We start from the raw sequence: 17,477 nt of genomic DNA, 5'->3' as shown, positions 1-17,477 counted from the left end.
CGCCGCCATCAACCACATTGGGTCAATTTGAGGTGGGACCTTTGTTATTTTTACATTGGATGCCCTCATCCCCATGTCAATCGGTATCAAAATTATATCCTCGGTTTCCAAGGATTTTACAGAGTGCACTTGTGCAGTTTCAATGTTTTTAAAATGTACCTCAATGGTACCGAATGTTTTGCCTCTTGCAAGATACGTAATGTCCTGCCAAATGGGCTTTAGACCTTGTTCAATTCTTTCTTCGCTCACTCGCTCGATTTTCCTTCCTTTTTTGCAGTAAAATTTTAAAATAATTGGGGTTTTTTTTTCTGTTAATAATAATTCTTCCGGTGGTTGAACTTTGACAACACCGTTTTCAATTTTTAACATGTCTTTGTATTTTAATATGTCGCTTTTGTTTGTCGACAGCTGGCGGGTTCCACCTCCAACCGCCGACACAAAACTTCTTTTTGTTTTTCTTCTGTTTGTATGTTTTTCACATTTATGTTCCTCTTTGTAACGGTACAATTTGATAGCTTTGGAAACTCCTCTTCAGAAGAATCCGAAACTTCTCCAAACAATAAATTTTCTATATTTTTTCCTCCGGTTGACTCCTCTTCGCCAGACGAAGATACATTATTCGGCATCTTGCCAGCAATTACTGTTTCCCCCATAGGGGAAACACACGATAGTTTTCAAACGAAGACTATCACACAATAGTTATGACAAGAACACACAAAAACAGTCAATGGAAACTTGCACTTACTGTACAGACGCACTCAAATAACTAGTAACAATCCAATTTCAGGGAGTCGCTACACCGCTAAGCATTTCAACCGGTGTCACACAGACGAAATATCGCTAAGCATTTCACCCGGCGTGCTAACGTTTCTGCCAGCTCGCCGCCTTAACATACACTCACTTCTTAACATACACCCACTCCTGCGTCACACACACACACGCATATAATTGTGTCTGGTGAGAGTCATTCTCTTTTAGTGCCTTATTATTTAACACACACTGAAGTTCGATTTCCACTCATTTACTTATTTATTTTTTTTTTTGTAAAATTTTTGTTGCGTCTTGCAACCTCTTCAAAAGTCGTTGACCCAAATGCAAAAAAAACAAACTTAATGGCCAGGAAACATAAAGTAATCCCATAAACAGGCTTTCCCTATTTTTAATATATATATGAAAGAAAACAATAAGAAACAAGCTATACACACATGCACATAATGCACGCGCACACACACAACATAAAAAAATTCTAAGACTTAAATACTTTCAGGGGTTCTAAAAAATGAATTGATGTAAAGTTAATTGCAATATATTGGTCCAATGAAGTCGTAGGGGCAATTAAATAATTGATTGCTATCATATTAATTAATTGCAATTTATTGCACACATTGTCAGTGAAGTTTTTCAAGTAGCTCATACTTCACTCTCAAATATTTGAGGTACAGTGTTGACTCTTTGTTCTGACTGCTGAGAATGATTCACACATTCTGTCGTGCTTAGGAATTGACTATTGTTGATGCTTTATTCGGACCTCTGAGAATGATACACATTCTATCATGCTCGGGATCGGCTATTGTGTATGTTGTCAAATAACTGCTGTCGAGTGATTCTCGGTTCTGACAGCCGAGAATGATTCACACATTTTGTCTTCAAGTCATTAAATCGTAACCTCGCCTGTAACACGATTGTATCTTGAATTCCGCTCCAACATATTAACTTAATTAGACTTTCATCACTGGAGTGGCGAAATATATTCTATTTCAAATTGAGGCGAAATATATTTTATTTTAAGCTAACCCGTGCCGCGTGAAAACGAGCAAATCGTCAGAAAATATTTTAACCAGACAGTGAACATGTATGGGAATGCAAGTGTGGAAAAAAGGAACTGGATGGACAACTTTTGTGAATCATATAAAAAAAAAAAAAACAGCATCCAGAGTATTCTACTACACAAGCAACTGGACAACCATTTTTATCGAGTTTTCTTTCACCAAGCAGTTTGGTCAGTCGCTCGGCCTTAAATGTTTATGGTTGGATCGAGTGGGTATGTGTTGGTTTAAAACTGTTTTTCCTTTACTGAAGACCCAATGACTTGTAAGTATACAAACTTGGGAAGTATGGCAAATATGACCTTAAAGAAATACATGGAGAAACTTACTCAAGAAGTCTAAAAGAAAATATCTGATGAACTTCAAAGTAAATTTTCGTTGATAATCGACGGTTGGACTAAGGGTTTGATGCATTTCATTAGACTTCTTGCATCTTATTCGTGCAATTATCAAAATGACTATTGTATTGTTTTGCTGGCATTTTCGCCGATGGTAAGTGAAACATCATTCACTGGTTCTGATTATGTCGAATTTATAGAGTATGTGTTAAGTGTCTATAACAAAATCTTAGAAAATGTTGTAGCTATTACCGGAGATATTACTGAAGTGAACAAATCTAAAGCGAATTTGTGTAGAATATTATTGATTTGGATGTGCCTCTCATAAAGTCAATCTTGTTGTTTCTGCTTATCTCGACAAGCAGGAAGTTCTGCTTGATAAAATTAATACGTTGTTAGGCAAGCTAAAATCTTTAAAACTTGAGGGTAAACTTCGGGGGAAAACGCCTTTGCAACCTAAACAAAGAAATAAAACCCGTTGGTCCAGTACTTATGACATGATTGAGAGGTACATTCAACTCAAGCCGTTTTTAGACTCTTTTCAAGTCGATCCAAAATTGATTGATTATCTGTTGACTCCACGCGATCATAATAATGATCTGCAGACTGTAAAATGCAATTAAGGAAAGTTACGTTCAGTAACCAACGCCTTGCAAAGAAGAGAAATAGATTTGGGAGACGCCCGAATTCTTTTTGACGAAATTCTCGTATTGTAGCCTTACGAGGAGTTTTTAAAATATTTGCTTCCATCGGCAACCATTGTGCAGAGCCCAAATTTTGAAAGTGGAATTGTGAAAATTTTCCATGAAGAAGCAGAGCTAACTGCGAATGAAGTGGATGCTCTACATCAGCTGAAAATGGTGACAGATACGTCACAACAGTCTGATTTACCTGTAGAAGATGATGATTTTGCTTCAATTTGTTTGAAAAAACACAAAAAAGATAAAATTTCACCTCAGCAATATCTGAACTGTAGATTTTTGTTACCAACGTCCAACATCTTGGAACGTTTCCTCAGCTCTGCCGGTTACGCTTTTAATGATTTTCGGCAATACTTAACACCAATGAATTTAGAAATGCAATTATTTCTAAAAGTCAATCGCGCTTTCAGGGATGAAGACCTAGTTTCAGAAATCTGCAATCGTTCATGGCCTTTTGCTATATTAGAACATTTTAATTTTCCAACTCGTTTGAGAAACTCTTTCAATTAAAGACCTTCAATTTATTTATTTTCCAACTACTGTACAATGTAGAGTGTAAATGTTGTTTGTTCCCTATTCTTAATCAATAAAAAATGAACTTTGAACGTTTTCTGATAGTAAAGTTTTTCGAAACTATAAGACGTGCCTTTTATTTTCTTATCATTTTGGCTCTTATCTAAATCGAATCTAACACTCCAAAATACTTGACGTTTTACGTTCGGCAAAATATTTGACAATTAATTGCAATAATTGATTGGCCTGTATCCCAATTAAAATTAATTGATTGCTAGGAAAATAATTAATTGGAAAGGTTCCAATCAATTGCTTACAACTCCTACATACTTTACCACTACATTATATATCGGTTTTTAAGTAAGGAATGATTAGTGGGGTGGGGTAGGTTGGGGTGGGATAAATGCGTATGCATCCTAGTTGCATGAATAGTAGTGAAGTTGCCGCTGGCATAGTTGATATCTAAACTCAGATATTTTAAGGGGAATTTGTTAAATTTGAAATACAAAGAAAAGTTAGTCTGATTTTAAGCAATAGCAGGATAACTCTGCACATATTTCGGTATTATTTGTCTTCGTCAACGAAATACTTAACCGTAACTGCAAATAAGGTCGCTATGGAGGTAGCAGGTGTTGCCTGAGGGTGGCTGTGGATCAGGTATGAGCCCTGGAAGGGGTAGTGCTAACTGGACACAAGTTGAGACTTCATCAACCCTTGTTGGGTCGCCTGGTTGAGGGTGTCTGACTATTGAAAGACTCGGAACATCCATTTACTTCAGAAAACATCACTGGTGGTGTATGGAAAAGCTTATAAAAACGATGTCAACTTTTAGATCATAATTTTCATAAGGTGACACCGTTCTTTTTAAAGTCTTTAATGAGTTACCATCAGAATTAGAATTATTACGTCTGGAGAGCTTCGGGAAATAATATTATTTAGTTACTACTTTTTAAGTGTTGAGTTCGAATACTTTGGATGTTGACCTTACCGCCGGATGCAATAAAATAATGTATGGGTCAATTTATTTTCCTAGAATTGATCCCTGGTGTGAATAGAATCTTAATAGAACACTCCGAGCTATTTCTCAGCGAAATAATAGAAGTAACGTAGTATTTCTGGTTATACAGAAATAACTCCTATGAGTACAGTGGCTAATGAGTAATTCATACCTTGTCCGATTTCTTACACCTTTCTTCTTCTTCTTGTTACATCTAACTGTCCTTGTACCTGTTTAAACAGAGCAATGTAGTTTTTCCGGTTCTTTCTTTACTCTCACGATACTCTTTTTAGAAACACAATCAACAATTTATTTTTAATTTAAAAGAAGCAGTCGTTATGTCTTCTTACATATAAAGACAATCCTTGTATGAAAATAATTGACGATTTCCAAACGTTCGGTTTGTGAATAATGTAAATAAGTAAACAAAAACATTCTATAGTGGTTTAGTAGGAGGACGAGGAGGTTGAGTTATGTTGGTGACCTTTGCATCGCTACCCAGACGGGCGAGGTTGAAGTTGTTGCAGTTCAACTTAAAAGTTCTATCGGCTGATTCTTGTGGGAAAATTATGTTCAAGGAGTGGGAGAAAGAATTGCAAGTAATGTGTTTACTGTTGAGATACAATAGGGATAAGAAGTTGAGTAGAGGCAGTTACACTCTGTGGAATTATGTGGAGATTATTTGCAACCAAGTTCAGGAAAGTCAGATGTGACAAGATTCAGTCAATCAGTTGGATGATCTTTGTTTTTTATGTTAATCTAAAATGTGTAAGGCAACAGCGCCGGGCTTGATGTATGAACTGTAGTCTAATGGGGCTAGTTATTAATCAGAATTATAGTTTTTCTTTTCTGGCTCTTCTGGTTTTCTTGCTCGTCATCGCTCAACTGATAGACACAAGCAACGATTTCTTTACCGAACTGTTACTGGCGACGAAAAATGGTGCCTGTACATCAATATGAAGCAGTGTAAGGAATGGCTTAGCCCCGGTAAACAAGCGACACCGCGCGTGAAACAAGATCTTCATCTGCCTAAAACGATGTTGTGCATATGGTGGGACTGGGAAGGGATTATCCATTACGAATTGCTTGAACGGAACCAAACGGTCTACGCGGAACTCTATGTTCAACAAATGGAACGACTCAATACGGCTATTCAAGAGAAAATCTAATCGGCAGCATGAAGTTCTGCTCCACGACAACGCCCGCCCTCATATCGCCAATATGACCAAGGAATCCCTCAAACACATGGCTGGGAAGTGCTGCCACACCCGCCGTACTCTCCTGATTTGGCACCAACAGATTTGCACCTCTTTTGATCTCTTTCAAATGCTATGCATGGAGTTTCGTTCAATACTGATGCAGAATTGAGAGCTTGGTTGGATCCATTTTTCGAGTCGAAATCGGGTGATTTCTACCAACGAGGTATTGGGAATCTTGTTGAACGTTGGGAAGAAGTTATAAACAACAAGAATGAATACATTATTGATTAATTAGTTGTTATTTTTTTATTAAACCTTTTTAAAAATTAAAATTTTTAAAAAACGGCGGGAACTTATTTGCCAACCCAATAGAACTCTCAAAGAAGTCTTGTGCAACCACGTGGAAATCATGAGTTGAGAAATGAACAAGCTGACAGTCATATAAGGGGCAATACCGCTACACACGGGGGGGGGGGGAGCTAGAAACTGTACGGTGTGGCCCTCGGAAGTGAGCTGTGTAACTTGCAGTTACGAACATTAAACATATTTTCTTCAGAGTGAAACTACAAAATGTTCAAATAAGGGTTTGCGCTGTTTAAAGTGGGGGCTGGAAACAAAACGGGAGGCAAAATATAATGGTTTTAACTGTTACTCGCAGAACAACGTTGGACAAGGAATGGCAGATAAAAGAAAGGATTCTGTAAAATTAATAGAGGCACTTGCTCCAGCATTTTACCTGGTTGATGGCTGAAATGTTATTTTTGATGTTGAACCATAAGAAACACGAGCACTTGGGGTTTTAGAGTTTTCATTAAAAAAAAATTTATTTCACTCTTCTAGCAAAGAGAAACACGATCGAGTCGCAGTCAAATGACATACAATGACCTGCTTTCGACAAGAAACCAAATGCCTCGGTTGTAATTTAGAAAGTAGAACTTTCAGACTCTAAATTCGAGATCCTTTTTTTTTTTGACGTTCCTTTTCGTATAAATGTTGCAATGACGAGCAAAGAAACATTTTTGAGTCGATGATGTTTGCCGACTTCGTACATATTGTTGTTGCTATTTTAACTTCTAGTTAGCTCTAATATCGTAACGTCTCATAATCGAAGGCATTCCAGCCGTGACCAATCCGCCTTTTTCTTATGTGCATAGAACTCCATTTATGTCGTCTTCTAAGACTGTGAAATGTGATTTGAGAGAAATTTCGTTGCTAATTCTAGCAGGTCGAACGACCACGTAGACTCAGTTTCTTCCATAAGTTGTAGGCTGGTGTACTTCACATGTTCAACAGTGTGTGAACCAATTGCTAAGGCTATGGACATTGGTCATGAGATGGATGTAGAGAGAAAGACATACGTAAAAGTCAAGTACCGGTCATTTGTTCAACTTGCTCAGACATATCAACAGCAAAACACATTTTCAATGAGCAGAGCTGAAGTAACAGTGAGTTTGAGGGGAAAAGTAGAAAGATTAAGTGGGGAATTACTAATCAGATGGTCCGATGGAGGAGGAGGAGGAAATGTTATGACAGTTAACTTTAGAAAGGAGAGTGGTCAAGAAAGTTTGAGGGGAGTTGCTGGTGTAAGAGTAGAGGAGGGGGGGGGTGTTGAAGCAAAGCAGTGGGAATGGTTATTTGAAAGAAAAAGCAACTTGAAATGTGAGATTATCACAAATATTGTTTTGGAAGACTTTGATTGAGAATTAATAAATATTTGCAAGTTTAAACGAAGTTTGAATATGACTGCTTTCTAATTTTGGCACAAGGCCAGCAATTTCGGGGGATGGAGTAAGTTAATTACATCGATTCCAGAAATAAACTGGTACTTATTTTATAGACCCCGTAAAGATAAAAAGTAAAATCGACCTCGGCGGAAATTGAACTCAGAACGTAAGGACGGATTAAATGCCACTGAGCATTCTGCCCAGCGTGTTAACCGTTCTGTCTACTCGCTGCCTTAAAAGCATGTTATAATTAAAACTGCGTTGGTATCTCGGAACAGTTTTTCAAACCATCACTCGATTACGCTATCTGACCAATATGAAAACTCTACGTCAAGTTTGCTATTCTGTATTGCCTCCAATTCACATCCATTATCAAGTTCAGAAGAATCAGATGAAGTCAGAATCATTTTTAGAATTTAATAAAATTAATGAAGGAACTATTAGACGAGTCATCGAAAATACCTTCAGAAAATTAATACCCCCGAAAGGATGCATTGGCTGTCGATAAATAGGTGTTTATGAGGGAACAAGACAACCACTTGAAGCAAAAGCGAAAAAAAAAAAAAAAAACGAAACAAGTTTTTGATTCACTGCACAAAAAGCTCTAAAAGTTGGCCGCTGCAGCCGTGTATTCTGGACGTTTGCCAACATCGAATCATCTGACTCACTATTCTTCAATTGAAACTGAACTGTAAACAGTTGTATTGCGCACAATCATGCCATTTGTTCGCCACATAAATCATTCGGTGGTGCAAGTTTGACATTTAGTAAAGGAGAAAATTTACGTTAACACACCATAGAGCATCAAATTTCAAAATACATACATACATACATGCATGCACTCATACATACATATAGCTTCAGTCAAATTCACTTGTTAAAGCTCCATATTCTCTTTAAGGGGTTATTTCTCCAAAATATCATTAGAGTAAAGCAAAAACAACAAAAAAATACATAAAAGAACAGCTTCTTAATTTGTTAAATTTCACGAAGTGGTAACGGCTGACAATCTTCCAACCATCTTCAGCAACAATAGGATTCCGGATTGCTTTTAAATTTTCAGCATTTTTATCCTTCTATAATGGGAGGCAAGGTTCACGATATCGGGCTGAATATCGCCTTCTCCCATTAATTTTTGTTCTTTGTGTTGTTTCAGGCGAGGAAAGAAGTCTTAAGTAAAATGCAAATTCTCAATCGGTTTTATTTACAATTTACACGGAAGGTGAAGTATGTTACTCTCACTATACCGTCGCAAGCTCGTAGAAGCGCAATGGCCCAGTGGTTAGGGCAGCGGACTCGCGGTCATAGGATCGCGGTTTCGATTCCCAGACCGGGCGTTGTGAGTGTTTATTGGGCGAAAACATTTAAAGCTCCACAAGGCTCCCGCAGGGGATGGTGGCGAACCCTGTTGTACTCTTTCTCTTACTTCTTGTTTCTGTTGTGCCTGTAATTCATAGGGTCAGCCTTGTCACGCTGAATATCCTCGAGGTACGTGTCTGTGGAGTGCTCAACCACTTGCACGTTAAATTTAAGAGCAGGCTGTTCCGTTGATTGGATCAACTGGAACCCTCGACGTCGTAAGCCAACACCGTCGCAAGCTGTGTGCGTTCGTTTTATCTTCGTTACGCGGGGCCCATTGCCTCTGGAGATACGACATGCAGACTAGCCTGGAGAATCCATCCAACCAAGTATGCTCAGCAAGCACATGAGGTGAATAAAGAGACAGAATCTGTTTGCTGGGCCCTCGTTGTGATCTCGCGCATGGCAAATGGATGCAGGTGAGGTCTCGTTCCAGTCTCGGAGACGGCAATGGCTGTCGCGCTGACTGCTTGAGCCGCAACACTTCTTTTTACCTTTTCCAAGTTCTTTTTGTTGCTCTTTCCATGGAAAAACTGTCTTGAACTATTAAAACATCAACTATGTGTCCTATTCTGAAGAACTGCAATTTCTTTGTTCATCACCCACGAATCCAACACGTCATAAGAAGTAACTGTAGCCTCCTCCTCCACCGAACCATCTTATTCAAGTATGTTTGCAGCCAATCTGCTGGAGGTAGAATTAAAACAGATTAGCAAGTAACACGATACAATGTCACTTCCAGGGTTACTAACAGAGTCAATTGCTAAGAAACCAGGAAATGTTAGCTTTAATCAATATAAACGGATGATTTGTGACCGATCAAGTGTTCGGTCATATCGACCTGAAGTCAAAAGACCAGACGATAACACCAGAGGAGGATGACTACTTTGTTGATGGCAATTATTATAAAGTGAGAACAGAATTTGGACATCGTAAGATATATTTGAAATATGGCATGATTTCAGGTTCAACATTTCCGCCTTCATGTCCTGTTCCAATTGCTTTAGCCTCTCCTACTTAAAAAAAACACACAATTCTAAAATAAATACATGTGGAAATGAAACTGAATTCGTGAATAGGACACATTTGCAGCTTGTGTAAACTACGCATTACTTCTAAACTCGTAAAACGAAGTCGAGTGAATAAGAAAATGTAAAATAGTATATATAACTTGAGATGAAATGAACTGGTAAGCGACGATTTATTTTCCGTTATAAAATACAATGATTGCCATACATGAAATTAAATAACATAACAGATTACAACAAAGATGTGCGAGAGACTTCGTGGTTAGGCTGGACATAGTTGATGTACTACTGTTTGGTGGTGTGTAGAGGCAGCCGTTGGTTTGTTGGTGGTCTTCATACAGCAATGATGTATACAAGCGTCTGGTGGAGATGAAAGCGGAGACTGGCGGGTGTCAGAACATCATTGTTGGAGACGAGCTGCAAAAGACCTCGAACAGTCGAGAATTGCCGTCCTTACAGGGAAAACTGGTAATTAATTTCCCGTGTAAGGACAAATGAACTGTGGCGTCTACACGATTGGACGGCTAAAAATCGACCAATACAAACAACAGATTCGTTTAATCACGAGGTCAAGTTATCTGCTGGAATGAAAAGACTTGTGGAGCCCGATATTGGGGTATTTAAGCCTAGATGAGTCAAAACGAAAACATCTCACATAATTAGTGTAAATCACTTCTGCTACTCTCAGTTAAATTACAGAATGTAAAATCTGCTTCATCATAGGTGAAATTAGCAATAAAATGCATAAAAATGATGATCAAGAAAAAAATTTAATTAGTCATTTATCTAATGCTGGTTGAAGTTCAACAGGCGGTCGGTAAAGTCAATAAAATGCAAACTACCTTGGATTAATTTGCTATTTCTTGTTAAAATGATTAAAAAGCAATAAATTAGTATTTTAAGATCGAGCAGCGTAAAGAAATTCGTATTGGAACCAAAAAGTTCGATCCCACTGTGTGGCACCTTGGAAAAGAATCTAATACAACTTTGGGTTGACGCGTATATTGTAAGTGGACTTCAGCAGATGGAAAGTGTGTTTATGTATGTATCATCTATCTTATTTATCTATCTATCTATCTATCTTATCTACCTATCTATTTATCTATCTATCTAATTCTTTTATGCGTTTCAACCCAAAAGCAATGGCAAAGCTGGGGCACCGCCAGTTTCATCAACTTTTCAGTGGCCATCCCTATGCGATTGGCTTTTGGTGAAAGAAGGAGTTTGCTATTGCTGTTCGGAGTTTCTTGAGGTGTAGGTTCAACTGAGATCTTGGACAGTAGAAGATCAAGGTGGGTCCTTGACTGTAGAAGATGAAGGTGCTTCTTGAAAATATCTACCCCCACTTCTTGTAGATCTCTCAGGGCTTGGGGTAAAATATTAAATATTTGTGAGCTTTTGAATTCCTAGCTATTGCAGTTCCTGATCCTCATTCTAAACGGAATGGATTGTGAAACAGGACAGTGGCGTCCTGTTTAGGGTCTCGTACAACTCTTTATGCCAAACCCTCTGGAATGTGTATACCGCCGCATATCTTTCCCGTCTTCGCTCCAGGAAGTAGAACCGTAATTCTTTCAGTCTCTCCCAGTCTCTCAACTGTTTCATCGATGCAATATTCCTGGCGTAGCACCGCTGAACTGCCTCCAGTTCCGTTATTAAGTTGGCTCTGTGGCAGAACATTAGTTGAGAGTAGTAGTCCAGGCGGCTGAGAGGATAATTATCCTTCATAGGACCTGCAATGTTTTCTGGACCCTTGTTCTGAAAGTTCTCAGAATCCATCTGGGCATTCACCAGCACATTGTCACCTTCCTGATTATTTGAACATGAAACGAAGCAATGTTGCTCATATCAATCTCCAGGTATAGCATTGTCTTTGACCCTAGGATTGCCACCTATTTTGGCCCATTTTGCTGCGAAATGTTAACACAAGTTGGCCGAAAGCGGAGGAAATCCATTCACTGTTGATGTCTACACGGAGAAGGCTCATCTGGCTGCTACAACTGGCTTTTGTCATTTACGAAATCATGTAATTGACTGCAGTTTTCCTTGGGCCATTCATTGTTAGTTCCATTAAGTTATGGTCTTAGAAAATCGTTGGTGTCACTTTAACATTATAGATGAGCGCCACATTATTTTTGAAGTAAAACATTTAAACCCCTTCTTGGGTGGACCACTATTTGCTCTATGAATAGCATGTTTGTATGGTCAAAAAAACCTGCTTGCCCCTGCTCATGCAATGATATATCTGAGAGATGGCGGCCCTCAGGCCACTCGACATTAGGGATGTTGAAGTCTCTTAGAAGTGGGGGAAGGCTGTCATCTAGGTTGATGTTAATACCTCTTCCATCTATTAAGCTCTGTCCGAATGAGTCACCATAATTTGGGACATCTGGTGGGAGATAGGGAGTACATATTACTATTTTCATTTGTTTACTATAAACTAAAAGTAGGTGAGAGACTAAGTTTGAGTATAACAAGACAACCGGCGTCACATCTTCCCGGAAGTACATCGCAACACTGCTGGGAGTTCTTTCTGTTCTCAGTTCGAAATATAACATACTTTGGTATGTGTACCTCAGTATCTGGTATGTCAACGATCAAGCGCATTTCTCTTAGTCCCACACGCGCACACGCACACACACATTCGTCCATCCATATGTTGTATGCGAAAGTTGAACCCACAAATTGCAGGCTTATTGTCCGGATGATTTAATTGTCGATCATCAACAGATGTTGATATTAATAACTGCTCCCTGGCTCCTAAAACAGGGACTAAAAAAACATCATCGCTTGAAACATGGCTGAAAGCCTCGGTGTATTTTACATGTATATCCTTACATGTGAATTAGATTTATTGTAGCTCTACATTAGAGGAGAAAAGGACGTAATAACATTATTATTCAGAAGGTCGCACTTCTTTTCTTGAGGGGGGCACGTGCCCCTCAGGTTCCCCTCACACACACAAGTTCGCCCCGACCACGATGTATGTATGTATGCATTTGCAATAACTAATTACACAATCCTAATGGATTTAGCACTTTTTCTCTGGTTTCTACATCCAAAAGTGCGTGCATACATATATAAGTATATACGCAATCGTGGCTGTGTTACCAACCACATGGTTCCGGGTTCAGTCCCACTACGTGACACCTTGGGCGAGTGTCTTATTATAGCCACGGGCCGATTAAAACCTTGAATGGATTTGGTTGATGGAAATTGAAAGAAGCCCGTCGTATATATCTATGTGTGTGTGTTTGTCTTTTTGTCTGTGTTCCCCACCATTACTGTTGGTGTGTTTATGTCCCCCGTTACTTAAGGATTCGGCAGAAAGAAACCGATACAATAAGTATTAGGCTTACAAAGAATAAGTCCTGGGGTCGACTTGTTCGACTAAAACGTTTCAAGGCGGTGCTCCAGCATGGCCACAATCAAATGACTGAAACAAGTAAAAGGTGTGTGTGTGTATACATGCATTGTACACGGAAGTTTTATACGCAAATCACAGATTATATATATATATATATATATATATATATATATATATATATATACATACAATCATACACACATATATATATATCTACTATACATACACAGACACACGCACAGACCCCCACACACATACACAGGAGATCGACTCGCCAGAAAATAGCTGGTATCTAAACAAACAAAACCAGTGAGTTGACATTAAATAACGCAGTGTAAGACAAGACAAGGATCGTCAAGAATGGAATGTATATGATCAAATGTCTGCTTGACCTAGGGTTGAACACCACCAACAACTTCACTGGGAATGATTAGTCAATAGCACTGAAGCCTAGAGCTATAAATATTGCTGTGTATTGTGCAAGCCCATGAGGGAGGTTCCTGTCATCACATCACCTGATTCAAGGTGGTCTGATGTGATTTCACGTCAGCAACATCTGCTATGACGTCATAACAACTTCCCCCTCCTATCTTCATTTCTATCTGTCTTTCTACCCCTCACTCATGCTTTCTCTCTCTTTTCTCGTTCGCTTTTTGTTTGCGTATTTCTCTCTCCCCCTCTCTCTCTTCCTCCCTATATCTTTCTGCCTTTCACTACTCTCATTCGTTCTCTTCCGATACGCTTCTTATTCAGCTTTTCTGTTTTTTACTTTTTTTGTGTGCATTTCTCCCTGTTCCGTCTGTCACACATTAATACACACACACACACACACATATATATATACATATATATAATATGCATATATGTGTGTGTGCGCGCGTATATATATATATATATATATATATATATATATATATATATATATATATATATATATATACACATACATATATATATATATATATATACACATACATATATATATATATATATATACACATACATATATATATATATATATATACACATACATATATATATATATATATATACACATACATATATATATATATATATATACACATACATATATATATATATATATACACATACATATATATATATATATATATATACACATACATATATATATATATATATATACACATACATATATATGTATATACATATATACGTACATACATATGTATGTATATACATATGTACACACACATATATGTGTGTGTATGTATATACACATGTACATACATATGTACACACATATATAATATATTCATACATGTATATAAATACTCACATATTTATATACGTAACTCCCCGCCGTCTTCCTCCACTAATATTTACTATTTATCTAATTATTCAAAACAGTCTAAAATTTTTGTTTATTTTTATGGTGGTTAATTAACAAATTAGTCAAAACGGTAGTAACATAGTAAACGCTGGTCTTAGTAATATAGACTACACATGCTTATTTTAACTTCTTCCATCTCGGCAGGGATTTAAACTCTAAATGCAAAAAGACGTAACTAAATACCATAAGGCATTTGGCGAACCCTGCGTGGTCGGCCCGCTAAATTTTTTTCCCACGAGAATTCCGGATCCTAGTAACGAACTCATTTGCATACAGCCAATCAGAGCTCACCTTGACCTTGTTGTCAAGTTTACAAACACACTCTACCAAGTAAACTCAAGATGAAGAATGGTGTAAGTCGACCGATCGCCAAATTATGCTTGATTCTAGAATTTAGACGAAGACAAGTTATTAGATCGGTTTGCATCTGTACCTATTATCGGATTTTGTTAGGGCCCCATATGGTAAAGATGTGGGTAGAGGGTGAGGTGCAAGCAACCCCCTCTCCTTAGTGTTTTACAAAGTAAACAACAACACAAATAACTACGCAGAGGCAGCCATGGTTGGAACAAGGACAAGAACAAGAAGCATTCTTAAAAGAGAAAAGAAACATGGTGATTCCTTACCCAAGTGACCTTATGTTATTGCCCATCACTTGTTATTCGCTCATAAATTAGTTTGATAGCTGAGCTCTGATTGGATGTATGCAAATGAGTTCATAACTGGGGTCCAGTACTTTCGTAGGAAAAAAATTTCATGGCCCAGCTATTAGCAGCCCAATTTAGCGTGAACCACACCCTGCTGTCTTAATAAAGACGACACAGATAGGAATGTAGTTCAAGGTAAGGGATTGGTCATGGCCTAAATGCTTAACAACCACAAGGTATTAATGTTTTACTGCTGGGAAGAGCATCTTTTGATAAGGAAGAATCTGTATAGGTTTATAATTGTTGCCTGGCCAAACAAATTTCTGTAAATGCTTACAATTACACTCTTGCTCTCTCTCTCTCTCCCTCTCTTTCCCTCCCTCCCTCCTCCCCCCTCTATCTATCTATCTGTCTATCTCTCTGCAACAAGAAGCTTCTTGTTTTAAAACAGGGAACACCCGAAATGCCTAATAATTTTTTCGTCTACCTGAGACCTGAGAAAACTTCAGAAGCCTTCTACAAACATTCTCAACGATTATATATTGATTTAGCTATTTATTGACCTGCCTTCTCTATTAAAATAAAACCATATTCTAATTAGAAGTTCAGGTTAAATTTATTTCTTATCAGTTTGGGATTAGAGAAGGACAATTTTAAAGAGAATGGCCACAAAAATGAAAGAAAAATGTAAAAGCAGTTTTAAAATCATTAAAATCATTGAACAAATTTTCTCAACTTCTACGGAACGGGGAAGTTTGAATATGTTTTTCATGCAACAAATCCAAATGAATAAATAAGAAATAATAGTTTCATAAAACTGACTCTTAAACCTTGTAAATGAACACAAAACGATTTCATAAGAGATGACACCAACAATTTTACTGTTCACTAGTTTTACCCATGAGTTCTGGTGTTTCAATGAGTTCCCTATTTGAGCCCTGCCACTAATCAGACGGTGATATGAAAACCTCAAACTTTAGGTTTTTCCTCGCAAATGATTAATCTACACTTATATGTTCTGATTTAAAAACTTGTCAGAGGTGAAGGGTGGGCCTCAAATGATTATCCTTCCGGGATTAAAGAAATAAGCGTTAATTCTAGCGATTTGTAAATTAAATTAGCTAATTATTAAAGGGATATTAATTTATTGTAATCGACTTCTGTGTCCACATCTTCACATCACTTTACAATTTTACCCTAAATACTATTTATTTCTGTTTTACTTCCTTCCGTGTTCCTTCTTATTTTTTTTTTCTTTTACTTCTTCATTAACCACCTCCATTCTCTAACCTCCATCTCTCCTCTGTTTATTTCTCTCTCATATAATTTCTCTTCGAAAATGCACAGTCAGTCAAATTGCCTTTAAATTTTCAGCAATTATCTAATATATTTCAATAATTTACTTTGCAATCAAATAACTTTCTATACAAGCAAAGATTATTTCAATAGAATTTATTTTGTAAAGTCATGCAGGTATGATAGGATGTACTTCCTTTCATGAGGGTCAGGATTAAGAATTTCACTTCTGCTTTTCAGGCAAATGCCTGGGTGCTGGGCACTCTTTAAAATCACTCTTTTCTCAACCAGGCATAACCTGAACTTCCTGCTGCTATTGAAATACAGTTTACATTTTTCCAGGATCTTCCACTTTATGTTGTACTTGGTGGTGCTTTCTTTCAAAGACCAAACATGCTTGACCAGGGTTGTGGTGTTACGTCTCTCCAGGATGTTGAAGCAGGACTTGTGGTTGTTGTAGTGGGTTCTGAAGGGGCCTTCAGTTGCTCCTACACACTTTCACACCTTTGGTTGCTCATTTGGTCTTATGGCTGTTACCTCTACCTCATATGCGACGGTCTCTATGTTACAGTGGCCATTCAGTAGACATTACCAAAACTAGAGAAGAAATTTCAGGTGTGGAATCATGGACTGGGATCAAAGGGCCTCAGAGTTAATCTAGCTAAGACCAAAGTATTGATAAGTAAGAAAACAAACAAATCACTATGCCTTCAGGAAAATGGACCTGCTTGATATTCTATAGAAGATGTCAGGAGAACCTCCATTCAGTTTACTCAGTGCAAGCTTTGGACATATAAGAAGTGCAATGGTATAACTGGAAGACTAACAAAGAAAGTAGTCTTTACATGCAGCAGATATGCAGATACATTAAACAAAAATTAGACTCTCTCAAATGTCAGTGGGGATTCTTAGAAGTAGTAGACAGTTTCCATTACTTAGGTGACCAAGTTAGTAGTGGTGGGAGGTTGTTCTGAAAGCATAGCTGCTAGAATAAGAATAGGCTGGGTGAAGTCCAGAGAGTTTACTACCTCTGTTAGTAACAAAGGGCCTCGACCTCAGACTGAAAGGCAGACTGTATGATGCCTGTGTATGGTAGATGACAATGAGATA

The 17,477-nt window shown here is 37.8% G+C and overlaps 1 pseudogene; it reads left to right on the top strand.

The window, feature by feature from the left end:
- The first annotated feature begins 1,793 nt into the window (after positions 1–1,793).
- Positions 1,794–3,485, top strand: LOC149132794 (uncharacterized; annotated as a pseudogene).
- The last annotated feature ends 13,992 nt before the right edge of the window (positions 3,486–17,477 follow it).

The sequence above is a fragment of the Octopus bimaculoides genome, chromosome 13 (genome assembly GCF_046866305.1).
Source record: "Octopus bimaculoides isolate indiv1 chromosome 13, ASM4686630v1, whole genome shotgun sequence".
Taxonomy (NCBI): domain Eukaryota; kingdom Metazoa; phylum Mollusca; class Cephalopoda; order Octopoda; family Octopodidae; genus Octopus; species Octopus bimaculoides.
Note: the sequence above shows the minus strand (reverse complement) of the source record. Positions and strands in the feature narration are given on the sequence as shown.